Source organism: Dicentrarchus labrax, unplaced genomic scaffold (genome assembly GCF_905237075.1).
Source record: "Dicentrarchus labrax unplaced genomic scaffold, dlabrax2021, whole genome shotgun sequence".
In the NCBI taxonomy this organism is placed as follows: domain Eukaryota; kingdom Metazoa; phylum Chordata; class Actinopteri; family Moronidae; genus Dicentrarchus; species Dicentrarchus labrax.
This window is the reverse complement of record NW_026136717.1, coordinates 6,540,589-6,556,965: the sequence shown is the minus strand read 5'-3', so window position 1 is coordinate 6,556,965 and position 16,377 is coordinate 6,540,589. Positions and strand designations below refer to the sequence as shown.

At 42.1% G+C, this 16,377-nt stretch overlaps 1 protein-coding gene across 2 annotated transcripts in view; it reads right to left on the bottom strand.

Moving 5' to 3' along the window:
* serpinh2 (serine (or cysteine) peptidase inhibitor, clade H, member 2) overlaps positions 1-14,933 on the bottom strand; it is a 107,608-nt gene extending 92,675 nt beyond the window's left edge. For both annotated transcript variants that reach the window (XM_051428722.1, XM_051428724.1), the window contains exons 1-2: positions 14,878-14,933; positions 14,680-14,758 (exon numbers count right to left, since the gene is read on the bottom strand). The gene's annotated coding sequence lies outside the window, so the exon portion shown is untranslated. The remainder of the gene's footprint in view (positions 1-14,679; positions 14,759-14,877) is intronic.
* Between the last annotated feature and the right edge of the window lie 1,444 nt (positions 14,934-16,377).

Sequence of the window (16,377 nt, the reverse complement as noted above, 5' to 3'; positions counted from 1 at the left end):
TAATTCACAGAAACTCAATTAGTAACACTTTAAGAATCAATTAATCATTTAAGTAATGTTTATGCTCAAATGTCAAAAATTTGGGTTTTCTAGCTTCACAGATGTGAATGTTAAATATATGTTAAAAGTCTTCTATGATAATAAAGTGTTTGTTGGTTGGACACAAAAAATAAATTGTTAATAATCAATAATCAATAATTAAAGAAAATCATGGGAAGATTATTTGATAATCATAATTAGTTGCAGCTCTTTGTTTCTCTGTTCATGGAACAATATGTAGAACTTCTTAACCACATAAGTCATAATGGTAACCAAGTGTATTTCATTAGGTTTTTCATGGTACTTTTGCAAAGTATTACCATTTGTGTTTTGATATTTTGTGTGTATTTTATTGTTGAACTGTGCATATTTATATAAAGGCCTATCTAGGGACTAGCGAACTAGTTTGGGCTATAAATGGTATATAACATTAGCTGCTGCTATAGATCAGTAACAGTGAAAGTTGACTGATAAGTAAAAAAACATTTCAGTTAATGCCAAATGATATGTCTGAGGTCATTTAGAAACATTGTTACATGACATAGTTTAGTTAATTGTTTAGTTAATGGTGTGAAACACCCCATCCACTTCCTATCATAAGAGCGAGAACCAAAGAAAGAGCCTTCAAAATCCAGCATCAGTCAGGCTCTAATATAAACATGTATATGACAGACTGGGACATATAGCTCAGGGACGATACAAAGAAAAAGTCATATGCACAGTGGTAGCTACAGGAGAGGTTCCCCCTCATGTATTCTCCTACATCTATAATGCATTAGTACTGCAGACAATTCTTTCTTCAATGTTGTATAGTAGAGGTAGTAGAGGCAGATAAGTATATTGAAATATAAAACTGAAGCTTCTCTCAGCCTCCTATCGGGCTATTTCTTGTGACTTCTGACAGCTGAAAGGAGAGGAAAGCCTGTTTTTACCGTGCAATCGCTCATGGGGATGGTACAAAAGTGCAGCATTAGTTCAGATATCACGCGGCAGATAGCATCAAGGCCTTCGAGACTGCACACCCTAATGGCAGGGATACCTGGGCAAAACAACTGCATAAAAGACTGAAATGGGGAAAGATAGACAGATAAATATGGAAAGATAATGTGTCATCTTACCCCTGACAACAAGCAGACAGGCTTATGAAACAAAGGACAAACAGAGTGACAGGGAGAGAAATTCAAAGGAACACATATTCAGAGACTCTGAGTATGTTCTGAGATGGATGCACGCAAACACACACGCACATAAACATGTACACACATGCTGCAGAAAGTAATAAGTGTTGTGACATAGACACTGAAACACTGAGACAGGGAGAGAGATGATCGTAGTGTTAGCAGACATACACACACACCCACACACCCACACACACACACACACACACACACACACACACACACACACACACACACACACACACACACACACACACACACACACACACACACACACACGTCTCCAGTGTTAGCTTGACTTATGAAATCCTAACTGTGGCTCAACACCGCAATATTGTCTGAAAATGTCAAGGCTTCGATGGAAGCCCCACTGGGACAAAATGTACTGTCAACACACACAGGGCTCAATCTGTTCTCGCAGAGACATATGGCTTTCATTTATCACATTCTATGCTGAGACAAATTGTTTTCCCAAAACCTCGACGTGCAACACAACAAGAATGGTAAAGATGAGGTAAAGAAGAAATGTCAGAACAAGAGAAAGGAGAGTGGAGAGCCCAGTCAGACTGCAAGACCAATACGAGATGTTCTTAGGCTGTGCTGCACCACGATACTTACCCAGCTTAAACGAGCACTAGACTGGAATTTTTTATGTGAAGATGTCTATGACCACATTATTTTTTTCCTTTGGTATGAACCAGCTTGGAGGTTTTAATGTGCTTTATTTTGATACACACTGCTAATTACAGGTGAACCAAAGTTCAATGCAATTAAAAACAACCCAGACTAAACATCTATTAGACTTCTGGTAACTTCCTACTAGGTTGGATATGTGGCCCTTGGGCAACAAAAAACAAATCTGATTCTAGTCCCTTAAACTTCAGCTTAGCATAATAGGTTTGCGCGCTTATAATTAACCTTCTCTTCTGTAAAACCAGTTAAGAATACATACAAAAATAGAATCTGAGCATCAGCCCAGACTGCATCTGCCCTCGGTAATTTTTTTCTGTTATGCTTTCCAAGCATCAGTGACTTGGCTTTAAGACGTTATAATCTGTCTCCATATACCCATAAACCCTTGCGTTCCAGAGCAATTTCCTGTTCAGATTATGTTCTCACTCCTACCACAACATGCTGCAGTTGTCTGGGAGGAGGAAAGAGAGAGAGCTGCATTTTAAGGTATCTCTGTGAAGCTGAACACTCCGTTCTCACCTGGACAGATGAATGAAGGAGTTCAAGAGTTCAAATAAACTGCTTGATGTGAACGCATCCTAAATCATGCCAGTAACTCATCCAATCTTCAAATGAGGTTTTAGGCTTACTCAACAACAGGAAACCTTTAATCTTTCAGTTTATTACATACAGGAGACATGTGGGGTGTGAAGGAAAAACTGCTGAACATATGCAGCACATTAAGTCTGACAGCAGTGATAGCTTTACCTGAAACACCACAGGGATTCAGACATACACTACATACTGCCAGCGAAACACACTCACATGGGCCATATGTGCAACACACATCTCGATCCCCAACTTTAATTACAGTTGCCTATATTTTTCTACTGTTTCACACTAATTAGACAGAAGTGGTCTGTCGCGAGATAAACGATCCCATGTGGCACCCTTATTTTGACTTTTATCACAGCGTCACACCCACACATGCACACACAAACGCGCACAGTCAAAATACAGCAGTCAGAGTGTGCATCTACACAAGTGTGAACACGTGCTCACTGGACAGACATACAGATTCATATGAGCATGTACGTGCCACATGCACAAGTGCTCAAATATGCATACGAGCAGTGGATGCTAATTAGGACGTGCTGGTTTTGATGTTTATAAAAAGAAAAAGAAAAATTTCCATCAGCAAAACCTCAGTTTCCTGTTAAGAAGGGCTGCAGGATTTTAAAACATCTTTACAGGCTCTCATGGCAGGGAAGTGCGACACGCTGGGTGCATGACGCCAAGCTCGTAAGGCTCACCGCGGCGCTGCCACTGTCGCCACCAGCCTGTAACCTGTACCTTCTTCCCCTCCGCACACCACCCCGACACTGGCCACAGGACCGCACCCTACCCTGGGCCTCTGTTTATAGATGGGAGGTGAGTGCCGTATATGTGTGTGTGTGTGTGTGTGTGTGTGTGTGTGTGTGTGTGTGTGTGTGTGTGTGTGTGTGTGTGTGTGTGTGTGTGTGTGTGTGTGTGTGTGTGGAAAAGCTTTCACTTTCTCTCCCTGGAGCATAGTCTTACATTGTGACTCCCACCTTGTGAAAGCCTGCGGTGTGGCAAGCAAGCCACCAGAGACCCAGAAATGGCCCTGGCACTCAGATTTTATTTGCCCTCAAATTGATCCAAGATGGCAGTGAAGATTCCTGACTAAAAATGCAGATGTGGGCCACTGTTGTTCATTAGCAGAGGCCATATTAGTTTAGCCCCAGGTTAAGGCACAGGGGATGACGAGGGATATTAACTTTGGGCTCCTTTTCACTGGGGTCTTAACCTTCCTCCGCCCCCATCTCCCTTCCCTGTATTCTATTCTTCCCTTTCTGCTGACCTCTCCCTCTGCCAGTTTCACTTCACTCGACCCCTGACCTGTCAGCTCCACCCAGCCAAACGGTGGGGTCCTCCGTGTCAAACACCGTCTGTGAAAACACTGGTCAGATAAGCTGAGGAGAGAGCTGGGCCAAACAGGAGACCACACTGAGACGTAGCAAACTGCAGCAGGGTTCAGAGAGCCAGCAGCCCTCCTCTAATGTGGACAACACAATGAGATAAGCCTAGTGAAGTATCAACACTGTGGCAAAACTGATTCAATTTTGAGAAAACATTGCACTGAGATAAGATGAACAAACTACCACACATTATGACTGTGTTTATTTCCAAGTCGCAGATAACAAGATGCTGCTGGCTGGAAGATAAGCTGGTGCAAGTAGTAGGGCAAACATATAGCTGCAAGCTGTGTATGCATAAACTCAGAGTACAGTAGAGTGCTGCGGGAGGTGCTCAGGGCCAGTCACATGATGAGATACACTTCATTACGGGGATTAATGAACATTTTCAATTTCAGCTTTGACTTAAAGCAGAATTTTGCCAAACTGGGAGTTGGAGATGTTTCTACTACTTGGGCTTTAGTCTAATGTCGGAATATTATCACTTTTGAAATGAGCAAACAGAATGAGTCATGTGTCACTTTCTCAGATTTACAAGCCCAACACTGCTCTCTGCTATCCCCTTTAAAAAGGCAAAAATGTCCAACTCTCTCCTTCTGAATAAGGAGACTCCAACAGGTTTCTGTCACTGGGATGAAAAACCAAAGCCCAGACACTCACCGCTCTCAAATAGAGAGCCTTTTTAAATCCTCTGACAATGAGCGAGACAGATAAGGAGAGAGAGGAGAGCGACAGAAAGGGAGACACACACAAACAGAGGGAGAGAGAGATAGAAAAGGTGTAAAATGGAGAGGATAACGAATGAGTGCGCCGCTGAGAGGGAGCCTTAATGATGTCAATGTGATAAGTCTAAAACGAGGTGAAAATTGAAATGAGTGCTGCCACGACGGTGGTCGGCGGGGAGAGTGAATAGGAGTTGTGCCGCCACCGCCGCTGCATTCATTCCCTTAGATTAGCTGGGGGAGAAAATGGAGAAGAGGTGAGAAAAAAGTGAGGAGGAGGAGAGGAGGAGGAGAGGAGGTGGAGAGATCTGTGAACCTGTAAACGGAAAAAGCTAAATGAAAAACCTGGTGATGAGGAGGGGACAAAGGGAGGACCAGTTAGAGAGGGACAGAAGGTAAAGATAGGAAAAGATATGATATAGAACAATAAGAAAGAAAGAAAGAGAAAGAGAAAGAAAGAAAAAGCAAGAAAGAAGGAAAGAAAGAGAGAGAATATGGGTGCATGAAACAAAGGGAGAGTGGGAGTTCAAGCCAAAGTCAATTGAACAACTAATGTGAATCGATTTGTTGCCTCTGCTTTTGCTCTTTCGGGAGTGAGTGACATTTTAAAGGCATATTTTATTATTGGGAGGAGGCGGGGCTGTTTGCCTGGCAACTGAACACACTGACAGCCTGCTGACAGCTGGACGGAATACACTGAATAGAAGAAATACTGCAAATGGCCTGTGTGTGCTCGGGGATCCATTGTGTGTATGGTGAAGTGTGTGTATGTGTGTGTAATGTGTCAGATAACATACAGAGGGGAACATGGAAGAGTGTGGGAGTGCACGCCTGCTTCTGTATGTAGGTTTGTGTGTGTACATTCTTGCATAAGTACTGTGTCTGTGTGTTTACCTACATGATAAATAGTGCAAATGGCCTGTGCTTTACTTGCATCATTAGTAAGCATGTTGTGTGCGCGAGTGCGTGTGCATGTACAACGGTCATATTTTATTAGGTAGGTGAGCACACTTGCCTCCATATGTCCACTGTGGGTTTCATGCTTCCTCCACGCGTGTGCTCTTGCATGTGCGTGTTTGCGTACAGGCATGTGTTTGTGTGTGTATGCGAGTGTGAGCATGTTCTGTGAGAATAATTCATGGCAGTGAGTGAGTGAAATGTGGTGGCCGTCCACAGGCAGCCTGGAGTTCTGCCAGCATTGAGGGCCAGCATTAATAATTAAAAACACTTTTACAGGGAGGATCTCTGCAGCGTCTGTTGTCGGTGGCTCTCTTCAAGGGCACGTTCAGGACAATCACACAGGAAAAAAAAGTTTGGAAACATTGCACAGAAAAAAATCCCAAAGATAGCACAGTGTTATACAGAGAGGTCATCACGGGGCATGGCTGCAAAACATCCATGAAAAACAATTTTTAGTGTTTTTCCTCCACAGCTATCTGGCTAACTGGATGATCCAGCCTCTTTTTTTTTGTCTTTGTAATTGATTCAAGGTGTTTAGTCTGCTCTTTTCCACCAAGCATATGATCATTTTTGGTTCAGGATGATGAAAAGAAGCATCTCAGGAATTCACTCAGTCGCAAGGACCTACATTCATAAGCAGGGCGCCAAAATAAATAATTGAACAGTCTTAGCAGACCTCAGCAGGCCTCATCTTTCAGCAGTTTTTGGTCAGAATCCAGTAAGTGTAGTAAACTCCTTTTCATGGTATATGTAATCCTGGGGAAAGTCTTCCAAACAACATGCTGTGCTGAGGAGTGGATCAAAACAAACAAACCAACATAGCTGTTCACCAGCGTGGCTACGTTCCAACCCAAAGGAGTCATCCTTAAGCCCAAATGGCTGGCCAAGTATCTTCACTGGGCCAATCCACGGTTATTGGAAACTCTAATGACTAGCAAGGGAAATCAGCTTTTGCCTATTACACATTCTTAACCACACACATTATTGCACATTGCGGACTCTTGCACATTATTTTTTGATAAGCAGTTAGAAAAACTAATTGGGACACATTCTCCTTAAAGTCACAGCTTTTCAGTGTTGTCTTGTAAGTCAACACATCTCTATCTGAAACCAAACGTTGCAGCATAAATGGCTATTTAGTATATTTTATTGTATATATTAAAAGTGATTCTTTAGTGACGCTTTGCACATAATCTATCCCGACTCTAAAAACAAGGTCAGTATTTAATGCAAATGTCAGCCTTTTTCTTTTTATTCTTGAGAGCCCACCAAGCCATATTAGGCCTGTGAAACCACTCCGGAGCTAGACCAATGTGAAACTACAGCTACTTTAATAATAAAACTGGATACAAACATGTCATGTTTTCCAATTATTAACCACAGTTAATTCATTAGATTTTAAAGCTGGGACATTTTAGATGGAACAGAAAAGTTCAAGTTTAAGCAGGCGACAGTCCAAATCCACATCCACACGTTCCCATAGCGTAATGTTCAATTCAACACAAAGTCTCCATATTTGCTGCAGCTAACTGCTTTTACTCTCCAGTAGCTGCTTCTGTTAAAACGGAAACCCACTACCTGCCCTCCAAGCCTTCGGTCATACTGTATATTATTCTGTTTAAAGTATTAGAGCTGCAAATCAGGTTTGTTGGTGAATGTACATTAGCCACTGGCTAGAAAAACAAGTCTGTCATGCATCAGAAGCTGAAAACAAAAACCCACAAAACCTTCAGTCATGATATTGAATTCATGATACTTCTGCTACTGTTGCCAGCCACCGCTGCAATGAAACCTGATTCACCTGACCTTACTTGACCATATCACTATTTGTATGATATTCAAGATATTTGAAGACATACGTCATCAACTAGCATGCTGTCAAAAATAACTCAATTTTGTTTCCGCAGTGTCTTTTACGCCTGGAGGGAGATGTGCTTCTGCACTGCCCAGAAAAGCACAGCGTTCTGACAGTAAAACAATTGTGGATGTAGTGATTACACCAAGGTGAATTGTATTTGCCATAATGATGATGTGAAATTTTATACTGAAATAACACTTCCCCCATGTGTGTACTGTTCATGATTATATCAGTTTTAGATGGAGACTGGGCTAAACATGGAGCAAATGTTTCCACAAGGACATTCAGGTGAACACCATGCTCCACCTTTCATCTCCAACCTTCTCTAACCAACTGTTCTGCTTGACGTTCTCTGGATGTCTATAAGGTTGAGACTGAGGAGGGGCTACACGAGTTTAAGGTCATATTGACTTACTGTTATCGACACATCAGTAAACTGAGTCAAAAACTGTACCAGTGCCTCAGTACATCGTGGCTCGGAGCAACTCTGTCAGGCCTCTTAGTTGTGAGTGTGTTCAGTAATAGGCACAGATGTTTGTCAAATGTGGATCTCGGGAAAAGACAAAAAAAAAAAAACATGCCAACATGTCAGTGCTCAGAGGGGTGTGATAGAAAAGCTGAAAATGAATCCCTTTTGCGCGCACACACACACACACACACACGCACACACACACACCCATTACCCGCATCCCCTGCCTCCCTCCCCCCAGTCTCGTGGGTGTCGGAGTGAGAAATTAAATTTTTCTGATGAGAAAGTTTTTCCTGCCCCCATTCCTCTCCTCCTTCTCTCTCCTCCCATCCATTCTTTAATTTATTCGCTTATTTATGAACTATTAATTTATGCACTGAGAGAGAAATTAACAGTTGTGCAGTCAAGTGTTCGGGCTGCTGCCACGCTCACAATAGATGATCATCACAGAGGGACTGGCATGAGTCACGCACACACACACACATACAAAAACACATGACACCATACACTCGCTCAAAGGAAAAGCAAGGCAGGTGCTGCATATCAATTGGTACTCAAATAACTGTCCATCAGTTCTGTGCAGGGAAACAACAAACTTCCATTTGGTTTTAATTGTTACATCTAAGTCTGAGCACTCCCAACCACTATTCTGACAATGTGAGAGCAGGAGGTGTGTAACATTTTGAATGTGAGGAAAATAAATTGAATAAACTGTTTCTCCTACACTGATCTATTACATGCTACTGACAATGTGTTCAGTATCACACTTAAGGCAGAGTTGTGCAAAGAACTGCACTGCCAACACTTTCTAGGTGAATTAACACAAGGAAAGGTAATAGAGTAAAACACACAGCTTTGGGTTTTGTAACATTAACAACCATTCATTTGCTAAATCCTCTTTATTGCCATGAAGTTTTTTCATATTTTTTTTATTTTCTGAAGCTATAAAAAAAGATTATTTTGATTGGACTGAATTAATTTTGGAAATTGTCTAATGAGCATTTAACACTATTTAGCCCTACAGCAAAGCTGTGCATCTCTACAGGGATGTTTAGGAAACATTAAATGGAGATGGAAAATATCATGATTACTGCAATTGGCATGTAGGGAGCAAAAGGCCACCACTCAGAAATAATTACAAAATACTATGAATGCACACAGGAATATCAAAAGGCCGAGTCTTCCATAGCTACAGCGCCACTATGCATCCCTTCGCACTCCAGTCTAAACCCACATGCTTTGCTTTAAGTTCCCACGCCCACGCTATCCCAGCATGCTACATGTTTATCCAGTCAGTCACCCAGACGGTCAGTCAGTAATTCAGTCAGTCAATTAGCAGAGGCAGTCCATCACGCAGTCAGCGTGGGCGGGAATAAAACTGACACACAGACAGGTCGGCCAGCCCCACGGGGGCAAACGGAACACGACATGACCCATGCCGCCTCATTAGTAGGTTAACTGGCACGTGTGGGCGGCCAATGACTGTGTTTATGTGTGTATGTTTGTGTGTGGGAAGGCAGAGCGGATGGGCGGAGCTACAAGTGAGTGACAGCGGCGTGGGAGTTGGGCTGTGTTTCGGTGGCCGGAGAGAGCCCCAGGGAAGGTGACAGTGTGTGTTTAAGTGTGTGTGTCTTTGAGAAATTGAGTGTGCGGCAATGCGGTCAGCTGCGGTGGCGTCTACAAGGTTCTCTGTGAAAAAATGCCCGTGGGTGGACAGGCTGTTTGTCGAACACTCTGTTTCCATTTAGCTTGGACAAGCGGACCACACAGGGCATCAAAATGACCACTAGGACTGAGTGCTGACCCCCCTGTGACATGCCAGAGACTGAGGTCGGTTTCAGTTGGGATGAATTTGCACCTTTCGGTCTGACTTTGAAGCTTGTGTACATTCAAAAGCCTTGGTTTCCTTTGTTACAATCATTTAATCTTCAGAAATGTAATATTCCCCAAATAATTACATCAGATTGGGCTTTGCACATGGTTTTGTGGAATCTTGTATGCAAGACTGAAATTCTTCACCACTGGCCTAACTGTGTTTAAATTTAAGACTTAAAAATTGATAACAATGAGCTAAATGTTTAATCTAATTGAGACATATTCGCACATATTTTAGCCTGCCAGACACTATATTGCACCTGGTATTTAAATAAGCACCACTTTTGCAATAACACTGACATTTCCTGATCACCAAACAGGATGTTGCTATTCATCTGCCTCGCTGTCGCTCAACCTTGAGTTTGTTTTGAAGAGCAAAGAGAAAGATAAGACGTGATAACGGCCCTGCAGCCTTTGATAGTGAATATACATTCTGACAAGTGAAGTCACTGTGGAGCTGAAGATATGCAGGTAGAACAGTGGAGGCAAAGTCAAGTTTTATATTATTTGAGTTCCTAATTTGTGACTCAGAGCGGTCTTGCAAATTTGACCTGATATTCTAATATTTATATTAAAAAATATGCTTTGGACTTTCATAATGCCTCAAAAGTGGACATATGACTTGAGGGATAATTAAACACAAGCCTTTGTTGTGTTTATTTAAATATTCAAAATGTACAAAGATGCTGTTTTTATTATTTAATGTCTTTTATCCACTTTATAAAGCTGCAGGTGGTCGCCTAATGGTTCTTTTGTTCCAACCGTTCCAATTACTGGACCACATGGGAAAATTTGGATGATAAAATGTTCTAACCTCCCTCCACAATTAATGTCAAAGTGCCCTTGAGCACAGCAGTTAACCTAATATTCAGTGGTAGGGGATTGTGATCGTACTGGGTAGTGACATCATCCAGCCTGTGTGTGTATGTCGATGTACACTTTCCCCCCAGTGGTTGACCTACAAGGCAAATAAGAACGTTTCTTAAGTTATCATACCTGGTTAAATGAGGATTAAAAGGGGAAAAAAAATCTGTCTGACTTCAGAATTATTGACTTTGACCGACCTGCTCCTATTGACGTACCATTATTGGCGGGGATAACAGGGAACATGAACTAATTGGTACTCACACACGCACAAGACAGATGGACCAAGCAGACACATAATATCTCATCGGCATAAGCACACACACACGAACATAAGCCCCCTCCAGCGTCCTAGATAGGCTGGGCCAGACTGGACCTGTCCACACTTTGATGATTGACGGCTTGGCCTAAATGAACTGCTGCAGAGCTCTGTGCATGTGTGTGTGTGTGTGCGCAAAGCTGTAGGGGGCTACCTTAGTCAGTTATTGATCCACAGGGCCCCTTAAGGCTACTAATCAAATGAGGCGGACGCTGAGGGGACACAAGAGGCACTTGAAAGTTTCTCAAGTTTCTTAGACTTGTACACAGCCACACACACACAGGCAGTCTGTCAATCTGTTGTTCAGTTTGCTTCTGTGTGTGTGTGTGTCTACATGTACCCCAACAACCTCCCTGTCTGTCTGGCCCATCCATCAGCCCCAGTGACTGATGGGTTAACTCCGGCAGGTCCAGCTCCGCAGATGGACTTTTCCCTGCCGCTGAAGCCCACAGGGAGAGGCCTTCACTGGGCCAGGCTTCTCAGAGAGGCTGGGTGTCTGGACAGAAGCCCTGGAGCTTTGGGGGGGGTGACAGAGAGAAGGATCAATGGTAGACTTTAAGGATCTCAGGCCTAATAGAAGATGTGATGTGTGTGTTTTTGTGTATATGGGGGGATGGATGATGATGGGTGGGAATGTGGTATGGATGGAAGGGAAGGATGGATAGAAAGCAAATCTACAAGACAAGAAGACAAAGTTAATTGCTACTTTATAAACAGCAATACATTAAAGTGTGGCGACGAAGGAAATCATGAATAGCAGCTTACAGAAGACTACATCTCAATGCAAATACAAATACGTCACAGGATCAAATTTAGCTTATGACTCAGCTCCGTGTCATTCCATTTCTTCAACCTCTCGGCTACAGAATAAAAGGAGAAAAGATTTACAATAATCTTCAGAAAGAATGGCAAATTGCAGCCATTTGGGAAGGACTACCCTGTGTGTTGCAATATGCCAGGGTGCAGACCAACAATACAGCACAATCACTGTTCCCACATCTGTTGCCAGGGTTAATCAATGACTATACAGTGACAGCGAATAGACTGCTGATTCCATATGCCCGGCAAAGAATAGACAATCATTGACTAATCAGAACTTGATAGAAGCCACATAGTGTGGAGAACAGCTGCTGTGCCCAGTGAGCCCGACTGTAATCACATTATATATTATTGATCCGCTAAACTGAGGATTATGGGGCCTGATATTTCTACTGGGAACGAGAACAGTCACAATTTTCAAGGTCATTGTCACATTGCTGGGACTGAACCGGCGATCTTTGGGATTGTCATCAACCCATAGTTAGATGTTATATAAAATATAAAATAAACAGCTATATACATTTCTGTCTGGCATCATGAAGGAATTCTAAGAACTTCATAACCTTCACCTCACACATATATTCCAGGCACCAACCCTCGCGACAAACTCACACAAAGACAGACACTCTGCCATACTGATTAGAGGTGGTGCTTCAGGCATTAGAAGTGTAACTGCTGCAAACTGTCCACACTGCACTGCAGAGATATTGATGTCTTAATACAATAAAAAGCAAAATAAACATTATTATCCTGATCGTTATAATTATCTTCAGCCCAGAGGCTCAAACTGAATTATTCATAGAGTGCTTAATTAAATGGGTAGAGTAGGCTGTGAGTGTGAGTGTGTATATGTGTGTCTCTGTTGCCCGATGTCTTTTGGACAGTAACATTAAATGAGAGTAAATATTCAATCATTCTGGAGGGACTTAGAAAAGAAAAAGATGATGCTGTGACAGACACTGAGGGGGGGGGATGGATTACACACACATCCTCGTTCGCCCTTCACTATGGTCCCTGTCGAGAAACAAGGAAGACAGACAGCCGTTTAACGCTTCAGAGCGACAGGGCTTTTCTATACTCTTCTTACATTTAACTGCTGGCACAATAAGCAACCACTCACTGCACTCCACAGCACTACTCATAAGGCCTTAACACACACACACAGACACACAAATGTGTAATGAAGCTCAATGCGACGCCTCTAATGCAGTCAATAGTGAAGTCAAGGCCACAGTAGTTAAATGGCAGCATAGCAGACAGTTATTACTTCTCCCTCACTGTGATTACTGTATCAACCGCTGAATGAAAGCACTTCCTTTGGTCCTGCCACTGATATTACTCTTGGAAGATGTAGATGGAGTCACAGAACCGATGCAGACACACATACACAGTATGCACACACAAATAGAGGCAAGCAAACTTGGATAAACAGGAACTTCTTGACGTGTACATGCAAAAAGGACAGACACATACATCTACTGCATGATAATTGCATATGTACATATGATCACACACATATACATAAATACAGTATGCACACATTAACATTGGCCTTCATTTGACCTCCATATTTGCATCAAGAAAATGCCATTTGAACACAAATGAAAAGTCCTTCTCTCTCTCTCTCTCTCTCTCTCTCTCTCTCTTACGTACTCATGCTGGCGTGCTGACAGCGCTAACTTTGTTTCCGTCATCTTTTTTTTCCTCAGACATTTGATGTAGGGCTGCTACACACACACACGCATACAAACCAATGAAGTGCTGATGTGCCAACAGGCGTAGTCTGGACACTGTGGTAATGTAACAGCCCATTCACTTTATTATGCATTAGTACCAGGGCTGCTTTTTCATTACACCCTAATGACATTTGGTAGGGTCCACTAATCAGCCTCGCGGGACCCCTGCTGACTCCCCAAACCTATTACACACTTACACACATGCACATGCACACACACACACACACACACACATGCACACACACACACACACTTTATATATATATATGCCCACACTGTCAGTTCAAGCATACATATATATTTCTGCACAGACAAATACTTAAACATGTGTTGCCTACAAGTGTAAGCCATTGTAGACTAAAGAACAGACAGAGAAAAGGACACAAGTGCGCACATAAACAGGAGAGATACATTTATGTGTGTATGGCCTGTAGAACATATAGCTATTTCAAACAAAAAGTAATTTTGAACTGTCCTCTCAAGGCTAAAGTGCACATACTGTATACAATGAACAAACCCAAAAGCGGTGGGGTGACTTGAGATGGAGCCCCTGGGCTTGAGTCATTATCCAGTCCCTACACCATGAAATGATACATTACCCCTCCTCCATAAGAGAACTACCTTGCCAACAGGATCACAGAAACGCTGTGTTACTGTATGTTAAAGTCTCTTAGTGGGCTTTACTTGACAAAAACAGCTACTACACACAAAGACAGGGAGAGAGAGTAACCAAACTTAAACATAGACACTAAAGGATCTCAGATTATGAGTAGGGAAAGACATAATCCAAAACTTTAATTAAAATGTATCATGCTTTACAGCGCAACTTGAGGAGGCTAAATTAGTAAGAAATCCCTCAGCAAACAATATACACTATGTCAAATCCCACAAACAGTACACTGTACGACAACCATATCCTCCAAATGTCTAGCTTGAGAGAGGGTGAGAGAGCGAGATAGGGAGCTCAGTGAGTACAGAGGGTGGGTGATGGCACAATCAACGACACGGATAAAAATAAAGTGTGGCAAACTCCTCCAAACACAACAGACACACCGTTCAGCAGACTGTCCGCAAGCGTAAAGTAGGCCACAGAACATCATTGAACAAGTCAGTAATATGGCCCACAAACACAGCAACAGTCCAAATAATGCCCATACCATCATTCACTTACCTTTCAGACGCGCTGTATCCTGCACTTTAGCTAGTTCCTCTCGGCCAGTTAGCAGCGTTTTGTTCCTACGTGACAGCCGCTGAAGCGTCAAAGAAAGAACAGAAAACAGTCAGTATGAGTGTTTTTGAGTGTCATATTCACATTACGATATTTAGTTGTTTCTGTATTTCTGTATTTATATACTGTCAAGGATTTCACCTCGCTATATTTTGTCTGGCAGGAGCCAGCTTCCTCCAAGATGGCTGCCAACCTGCATAACCTTTGCCCTCTGATTGGCAAAGCCCAACCAATCCACAAAGAGCGATTATGATGAAAATGCACAGAAACACCAGTGTGAACATCCAGCTAGAGAATAAGGACTTTTGGTTTTGCTTTAAAGACACCGAGATGGACGTGGCTTTTATTTTCTTTGTCCAGTTGGTTGAAATAATGTGAAGAATTCATATACATAAATAGAAATGGATAGACTCCAAATTGAACTTCAAACACTTTTGTTTATTTGATTATGGCAGCACAATTAGATATTAAAAACAAGAAGACAGTGAAAACTAATATTTTTGTTAATTGTGGTATCTGCACATGGTGTAATATTGTTATTTATTGTTTTATATATTATCTATTCTTATATCCCTAGTATATTCAGTTTTGTTTGTATGTAAGCTTTGATCTGATAATAGGTAGAAAGGTTCATGTTAAAAAAGTTACACACACACACACACACACACACACACACACACCTACCCACAGACTGAGACCAGATACAGGCACCCATAGGAAAACACATGCAGTATTTAAGCACACATTCCAGCAGTTTACTTTGATGCTTCTCTACACCACAGCTCAAGTATCTTCACTCAAGAGTAAGAGAGCTCTTGTATTGCAAAGGTACGGAGCTTCTGCGTACATACAAACATACACACAAACACACCCCCGCATACACAAGAAAGAAATGTGTGGAGGGATTAGGTTGGTACTGTAGAGTGCGGGAGTGTTGGTTCCACTGAGTACTGAGTGATTAGGTTTAGAGTTTCAACCTTGGGGCAACAGTGGGCAGGGAACATAGGAGTGTATGTTTGTGTGTGTGTGTGTGTGTGTGTGTGTGTGTGTGTGTGTGTGTGTGTGTGTGTGTTGTTTGTGGTGCCCGAGGCCAGAAGTACCGGGGCTGGGGGTATTGTTTCAACCCTGAAGTGTTTCTGTACACAGCAATCTGTTGACCGCTACCTGAAAGCTCTTAGAATTGTTTTCAGCACCAACGCTTTGGCACGCTTTCCCATAATCATCCAGAGAGAATGCATCATTTTGAGGGCAATTTCACCAACGGAGAGGACCAAGGACGTTCTTTTATTACACCTTTATTCCTCTTCTGCCCTCTTTGTTGTCGTTGTCATTAATTCTGTCTGCGTTACTAATGCCCATGCTTACTGACAGCAATGTTAGCACTCTATAATGTATTATTGCTTAACTTTGTTACCTTATCATTTACTTTAAATTAACTTCACTACCAATTACCGCTATCAGCTGTTAACTTTATTACCTATTCCCAATAATGTAGTGGTTTATAAAAAAGGTAGATAACCAACAGCATTGAATTGGACTTCATTAGGCAAAAACACACAGTTTCTACTAATGGAATCATTTTTATATCACCTTTAGGGCTTATTATTATTATTATTATTATCATTATTATTGATGTGTCTT